The sequence below is a fragment of the Pyxicephalus adspersus genome, chromosome 12 (genome assembly GCF_032062135.1).
Source record: "Pyxicephalus adspersus chromosome 12, UCB_Pads_2.0, whole genome shotgun sequence".
In the NCBI taxonomy this organism is placed as follows: domain Eukaryota; kingdom Metazoa; phylum Chordata; class Amphibia; order Anura; family Pyxicephalidae; genus Pyxicephalus; species Pyxicephalus adspersus.
Genome location: NC_092869.1, coordinates 2622041 through 2630684, shown reverse-complemented (window position 1 = coordinate 2630684; position 8644 = coordinate 2622041).

Here is an 8644-nt window from a genome sequence, read left to right as displayed (position 1 = left end):
GTCTGGGATATGCCAGGTGCAGATGTTGGGTCTGGGATATGCCAGGTGCAGTTGGTGGGTCTGGGATATGTCAGGAGGAGGTTTTGGGTCTCAGGATATGACAGGAGCAGGTTTTGGGTCTCAGGATTTGCCAGGTGCAATTGTTGAGTCCTAGTTAGCAATAATTAAGGAGCAAGTCGGGGGGGGGCTGGCTCCACTGGCACTTTGAAAATATATAACCTCTCCCTGAGTCACCAGGCCTTTGTTTGTGTTGGTGATTGGTGTTGGTCTTAATTCTGCACATTACACCTTTCAGTATTTGTGGTTTACCATAATGTATTACACATAGAGCTTTCATTTGGCAGGAAATAATGCATATATATTTGTATTTCTTCTATTTTAAATAGAAATAAATAGTTCAAAAAAAATTCAAAACTGTATATTATTCTAATTTTCCAATTTCTTTATTTATTTTATATTTATCACCACAATGTATCCAATAAAGTCCACTGATAACAAGTTTTTAGGTATTCAGTATTCAGATTTACCTAACTGTAACAATGAAAGACACTAAGTACAAAACATACTTTTTACCTTTAGCATAAAACAAAGTGACCCAGCTTGTGTTTTCGACGTTTTTCAAGGTTTTTTTAGAAACATTTAGTTATTTTCTTCCTTAAATATTTTTCAGTGTGACCACTTCTGCTTTGTCTACAACTCACTATTTTTGCTGTACAAGTTCTTATAATTTGCTGTACAAGTTTCATATTTCTTTTTTGAAAAAAATGTATTTGTGTAATATTTCACAATACAGGTAGTCCCCAGGTTATATACGAGATAGGGATTGTAGGTTTGTTCTTAAGTTGAGTTTGTAGGTAAGTTGGAACAGATACATTATTTTAGTATATACAATTAGGACAGATGTTTGTCTCAACATATTATTAGGCAGCGTGGTGTCAGTTACTGTATAAAATCCTCACTGTTAGTCACAAACAAAAGCAAAAAAAAAACTTTATGGAGCCTGGACATTCACTAACTTCTGCTGCAAGTTGTGCTTTGATATGCAAAAAAAACAACTGCAGAGTTTGTCTCAGTCATTAAAAAATTACAAGATATTACAGATCAGTTTGGCTCTTAGATTAGTGTTGGTCGAATATCTCACTATTCGATAAAGATATTGTTCGGGTGATCGAATGCCGAATTCAAGCACCATTAAAATCAATAGTGGGATAATTCGGGTTATTTTTAGGAATCAGATTACTTCTGCAGCCCTTTACTAGTTGTATATGTTCTTGGATAGAGTTTCTCTATTCAAGAACACAGGGCACTAGATGTGATGAATGGGGAAATTTGTCCCCATTCAACCTCTAGTGCCCGGAGATCGCTTGCAGGGACGGCTGCACATTTTTCTCACAGTGGATAAAAGAAAATTGTAACAAATGTATTATATTATTACTGTGCTGGTAAGTGTGACAGAGTAAGAGATATCATGTCATTTTTTTTAACACTTTCTTTTACTTTTTTTTTTTATCCAAATTTTTGCCGTCAAATCTCGTTTTTTTTTTCAGGTCGGGTCAGCCATATTCGGGTCCAATATAGGGACGACCCAAAATTCGAACACCAACACTGCTTAGGATCACCCACAACCTCAGCTGTGTTTAGCAAAAGATTTGTTCTGCCAGTCATGCAAACCACCCCTCTACCCCCATCAAACCTCTGTGCTGCACAGGAGAAAGCAGGGAAGCCCCGTTTGTATCTACAAATCGTCCGTATGCCGGATGTTCTTAACTCGGGGACCACCTGTAAAATTTTGTGTTTTTTTAACATTAAAATGTTGTTATTCTTTATATCCAGACAAGGCATTGTTTTACATTTACTAGGCATTTAGATTGATGTCCGCAGTTCTTAGACATTCTTCGTCTTCTCTACCACTTGTCATGGAAGTAGGTAAAACATACAGCAGCAAATAATACGCATACAGACATCACCAGTCGTATTATATTCTGCACCTTGTAATCTGAGGAGAGAAACAATGATGAATGTTTTCTTATTTTCAATAAATATAAAATAATTACTTAAAATGATACATATCTGGGTTGGCTAATACATACATACATGGCTAATACATACATGGCTAATACATACATGGCATGGGTTGGCTAATACATACATACATGGCTAATACATGGCTGAAGCTATACATGATCAAATCACTGGGTTAGGGTTGTTGTGGATAGAGGAAGAGTGCATGAAAAGTCTAAAATTCTATTACCATAATTGTGCTATCATAGTAGTCATGTATTTTGATATGTTTCTTTATATCCCCTCTTATGTATAGCATTAAAAGGTCCAACCCTTACCCTGCTACCTCCTTTCTTTCCATGTGAATTACCCTTCCACAACCAGGCACCCAGAATCATGCTTGTAAGAAGATCCACAGGTTGTAAAAAGTTTTCCTCCACGGCCATTCACCCAGTATTATATTTGTGGCCATGGGGATAGTGTGTCACATTTGTTAGTTTCTGTTTTACTTATTATTACACAGTATTTATATAGCACCATCATATTACACAGCGCTGTACACAGTCCATAGTCATGTCACTAGCTGTTCCTCAAAGGAGCTCACAATCTAATGTCCCTACTATAGTCATTTGTCATTATTATAGTCTAAGGTAAATGTTTTAGGGGGAAGCCAATTAACCTAACTGCATGTTTTGGGAGGTAACCAGAGAAAACCCACAAAGACACAGGGAGAACCTGCAAACTCCATGCAGATAGAGTCCTGGCTGGGACCTAGCGCTGCAAAGGCTGGAATGCTAACCACTGAGCCACCATCCTACTTACTTTGGGAAGTCTTCCATAAACATCCTTTGTGTATTCTAACCTTGAATAACCTACAATGGATTTCACATCTGAGTGTTCTTGGTGACATGGCTGTGTATCTCCATAAGTCACAAGTTGTCAGACTGTCCATACAAATTGGGTCGCAGAAGGGATGACTTACATAAAACAACCGAGAAAGAACTTGTACAGATCAGATGTTTATTCAGTTCTATAAGCTTACCATGTATCCATGTTATATGAATATAGAGCCCATCACTCATCTTCTTCATGGTGTCAGAGGCCGTCCTCACTTCACAGGTATAATTCCCAGAATCCCCCAGCTGAGCTGACCGCACTCTTTATGTATCAGATACATTGAATTCCTGAACATTCCGTCCATCTCTATAGAAAGCAAACTGCAGCTTTGTACGGCCCCTGAGGGGATCGGGTCTGGTGTCACATGTCACCGTCATGTGACCTCCTTCTGTTATTCTCTCTGGGGTGACTTTTATTACTGGGAGAGAGAAGAGCTCTGCAAGAGGGAATCATTATAAATGGAGAATATCACACCCTATCCATAATCTATCATTTGTGCCTATTTATTATCACATTTATGGTGTTTCTGTTCGGATTCTCATCAAAAATCCATAATTTTATTTGGTGTATATAGAACAGAATAATCTCCTTGTTCTAGTTTACTTTGGTTAGTTAATTTCTAACATTGTACATTACCCAAGCTCTTATTCACTGTAAACATCAGACTGGTATGACCTTCTAATAAACCATCACACAATAGCAATATGGCTTCAGAGTGCCCACCATGTTATAAAAAGAGCCTGGGTTATTTATTCCTTCAAATGATTGCTGACAATGGAAAATGGCTCTTGAGGTTAAGTGGGGACAAGTCTCCCAAATCAAAACCTCTAGTGTTCTCTGATTGGCTGAGGAAAGCTTTCCTTAGCCAATCAGAGAGCACTCTCCCTATTCCTGGATAGAGTATCTTAAGGAACAGCTATCAAATAGCTGTTGAATCGAACAGTGAAATATTCAACCAAAACTTTTAGTTACCTATGTAGATTGATACCAAACTAGCACACAAGGACAATCTGTAGTTTTTAATATTCTCTCTTAGAGGTATATACATAGATATGTTAGGGAGATGGTAATTGTCTCCTTTACATAGCATTAGTATGACCTGAATGCATTTTAATTCTAAGCAGAAAATTTTCCAGAGCTGGAAAGAGTGCAGAGATGGAAAGTGAAAGACAACAGGGACCGCTAATGGGAACTGATAAAGAAAAAGAAAATTTACAAGAGCAGCACAGATAAATGTAAGGCCAGAACATTTGTACCTGTACAATACTTCATTTAAATATTTGTAATCCCAATTTTTAGCCAGCCCTAGTCTCCTTTTTACTTGTTTAACTTGTTTATCACTGTCTGTTTCTGTTTTAGAATTCACACTTCTGTATTTGTGTCTGATGCATGCCAATTCCTGTTTAAACACACATTATTCTACTCCAGCATTGGTTATAGTGACTGCGACAATCACCCTCAGCACCATCACCCTGGTGTTATGAACCCAATAATATTAGTGTCACATCCCCAAACATGAAAAGTCAATGGCCCTGATTTATGAAAGCTCTCCAGGCTCGGAATAATACACTTTCATCAGTGAAGCTGGGTGATCCACCAAACCTGGAATGGATCTGGTCCAGGATTCAAAACATTTGCTAGCAAATAGCAAATAATTTTGAAAAATCCAGTCCATGTTTTGTGGATCACCCAGCTTCACTTCTGAAAGTGTATTATCCCCAGCCTGGAGAGCTTTCACGAATCAGGGCCAATGTGTTACATGTGGCCCCTGGGATACATTATGGGCACCAGGGATGTAATAGGATAGAATAGATGTTCACTTTGCAAGCTTACCTCGTATCTGCTGTATCTGAATCTAAAACCCATCACTCGTCTTCCTCACAGTTTTAGGCGTTGTCCTCACTTTACAGGTATATTTCCCAGAATCCTCCAGCTGAGCTGATTGCACTCTGTATGTATCAGATACATTGCCCCTGATTCATCAAGCAAAATCGGATTATCGGTGGCGCATTCGTATTAGCGATCCGGAATCGTGCGCGATCGCGCTATTCAACAACGGAAAAAAGCTCGCGCACGGAGCCGCGCTTATCCGACAGCTTTTTACTGGCGATCATGCATTAAAAGTCACTGTTCCCCTAAAAAATCATTCGATCGCGGATTTCAATGATGAATCAGGGGCACTGAATTCCTGCACATTCCGTCCATCTCTATAGAAAGCAAACTGCAGCTTTGTACCGCCCCTGAGGGGATCGGGTCTGGTGTCACATGTCACCGTCATGTGACCTACTTCTGTTATTCTCTCTGGGGTGACTTTTATTACTGGGAGAAAGAAGAGCTCTGCAGGAGGGAATCATAATATTTGGAGATTATCACACCATATCGGTAACCTGTCATTTGTGCCTAATTATTATCACATTTATGGTGTTGCTGCTCAGATTATCATCAAATATCCAATATTTCGTTTGGTGTTAAAAGAACTGAATAAGCCGCTTGTTGTAATTTTCATTGGCTAGCTTGTTTCTAACATTGTACATTAACCAAGCTCCTATTCACTGTAAACATCAATCTGTTGTCATCTCCTAATAACCCAACACAGAATGACAATATGGCTGCGGAGAGCCCGCCATGTTATAGATAAGAGTCTGGGTTATCCATACGTTCAAATGATTGGCTATCACTGACAAGGAAAAATATACTTCCCTATGGGGGATTCTATTTCTGGCAAACTACCTGGCCATACACTCCATTATAGGGTATTCTCTCTGCCTATCTACCAATTTGTGGGATGATTCTGTGAATTCCTGAATCCCAGAGATTCACCACAAATTTGTATGTTTCAGATTCACCGAATTCCTGCACAGTCTGTCCATCAAGCAAAGTGCAGCTTTGTACCGCCCCTGAGGGGATCGGGTCTGGTGTCACATGTCACCGTCATGTGACCTCCTTCTGTTATTCTGTCTGGGTCACTTTTACTTCTGGGTGAAAAAGTAATACAACAATAGAAAAGCTTGATTTATTAGTCATTTGCTGATTCTTAGTGATATATCCCACAATGCTTTACAATGCTATGACAAGCACAATTCTATTTCTGAAGCACTGCCTTTTCATTACATTATTGCACCCCTAAAATTTGAGGGAAAATACAATATACAGCAGTGAATCTGACATTTATCAAACAATCCCAGCAGATTTAAAATATGGTGATTGATTCACCAGCAGAAAATGTTTGGTGAGAGTTACATTCACCACATTATTGTATGACACGTGTGATAGCAATTTACCTTTCACTGACATCCTGAATACATCCGAGTGCTCACTCTCAGCTGAAGAATCTTTACGATGTATTCTATTAGTACATTTGTACATTCCGGACATATTTCTATGTATTATGGGAATATAGAGCTCAGGGTCGGAGTCTGATTATTTTATCTCTTTGTCATCCTTGTAGAATTTTGTATTTATAGCAGTAAATTCTTTTTGAGGATGACATCTGAGTGTCAGGGGGTCTCCTTCATATATGGCCGAGGGGGGTCTCTGCAGGATGACAAAATCTGCGATAACAATAAAAATGTCATTTAAATGGTAATATTCACACCTAACAGACAGCAGTTATGAAGCTGAGATGTTTGACTCACTCTTGGTAACATTTAGGAAGACTGGGTCACTGATATCACCGGCACCGGTCTGGCACTGGTAATCTCCGGTGTCGTGTACTGACGATGAAATCATTGGATGACTCCCTTGTCCTCCTGGTATTAGTGATTGGTTTCTGTACCAGGAATAGGTCCGGGGTTCCTCTGGTTTAGTAGACCATAGTAGAATAGTTTATTATATTCACCCAGTTGGGTGCGAGGGTCACCATGGGTCTGATGGCACCTCCTATAGAAGAGAGGAGCTCACACAATACACATTCATAGCACATTGATCGGTACCAAACTAAATACACCCCCCATAATAAAGAATTGGGGAGCCACTACACACATAATGCTGGTTCTTTGGACTTGATACACGTTAATATGATATTAATAAGATATGATTAGACAATACAATCTGCTTTAGATCTACTAACAGATATGAAGAACAAGGACTTCTGGGTGGTATACACATGTATTTGGATAGATAAGATAGGTAAAATTAAAGTTTAGGTATAAATAAGTACTCACATAACATGGTTTAGTAAAAGCAAACTCTGTCAAAGAAAACCTTTCTATTTCCTCTTATATTTTTATAGTAAAAAAAGGCCCTTGCACATTTTAGGCTTAAAGATTATAAAAAAAAAAAACAAAATATTAGCTATTTACTGGAATCAGAGACTCTGTAGAATAAAATGGTTTCTTTGTTGCATAATATTTTTGCAACGGCTTATCGTAGCTAATGTTTTAGTTTAAAAAAAGATCTATATAGCTATTGAAAGGTAAATATAAAATATTAAAGATGAGATGCTAAAACTGCACATCCAAGAAACAGCTTGGACCAGCTTGGAGCTGTACCGGTTTGTCATTTGCAACCCCTATTTAATGTACAGCACTGCATATTATGTTGGAGCTATATAAATCCTGTTTATTATTATTAATAATAATAATATTAATAATATTTATACTCCCCTTGTGGCTTTGTAATGCCAACTCGTAGGAAATGATCTCAGCAAATTATTTATAGAATAAAAACCTTTCTACTTACCAAGAAATACGATGACCAAGAAGATGGGCATGGTAGCTGGGAAAGCACAAGTTGTGGTTTTCTGCGTGTAAAGCAGCCTAGTTACAGCCTACTTCTTACTTCTATTTGTAGATATTTCAGAAGTGTTAAAACCAATTTCGTGAGAACATAGAAGAAAAGCAATCATTTGTGATAGCCAATCAGATGTCAGCCAAATCAGGGAATCAGGGAACTAAATCTGATATGATTATCCCCAGAAGAGAAAAAAAAGGCTTTTTTGGCAGTATAAAAACAGAAAATGCTTTTACCGAGCATAAATTTTTTTTTACTAGACAAATGTTCTTCTATGCTATTAAAGAGTACAAAAGTTCACATATAAATGGTTACAGTAGTTGATATTCTGGTGTTTCATTTACCCGACGCGTTTCGCTTTATAGCTTCCTCGGGGGATTCAGAGACTTAGCTTGTTAGACTTGTTCTATAGATAATTGTGAGACAAATGAAGTTATAAAAGCATAAGTGATGTGATGATGAACGCATCCAAGGGATCACCACATAAAGTGGATGGGCATATGGCTACCCTGGAAGGGGTTCATGAAAATACTCAGGGAATGACAAAGGACTTTCATTCAGTTTGAGGTTTTTGAGATGTTGCAAGTATAATATTTTGTCATCATATACTTTCAAATGAAGTTTGAATTGCTGGTTCTGAATTTAGGACTTAATCATGCTCATCAGATTATTAGTAAAACTTAGTAATAACATTAAGTTAGTATGAGCACAAATACCAGGTGTTAGGATGGGGTTCCTTAGTTCTCCCAGAGAGGGAAGAAAAGTCCCTTCCCTGCTTGATGGTTTTTATTGCCACAGAGGTTGTACTTGTTCACTTTCACAGAATACGTGACGGAATGCCAGCAGCCAGCCTCTATGATAATAATTTCCACCAAACTCATGATGCACCTTTATTCCATTGGGCTTGGCTGCTACTTTGGCAGAGAATGGAGTCCATCAGAATTTTGCTCAATTGTCACCATAAAGGCAATATTTTAATATCAACATTCCAAACAAAATTCTGTTGGTTTCCAGT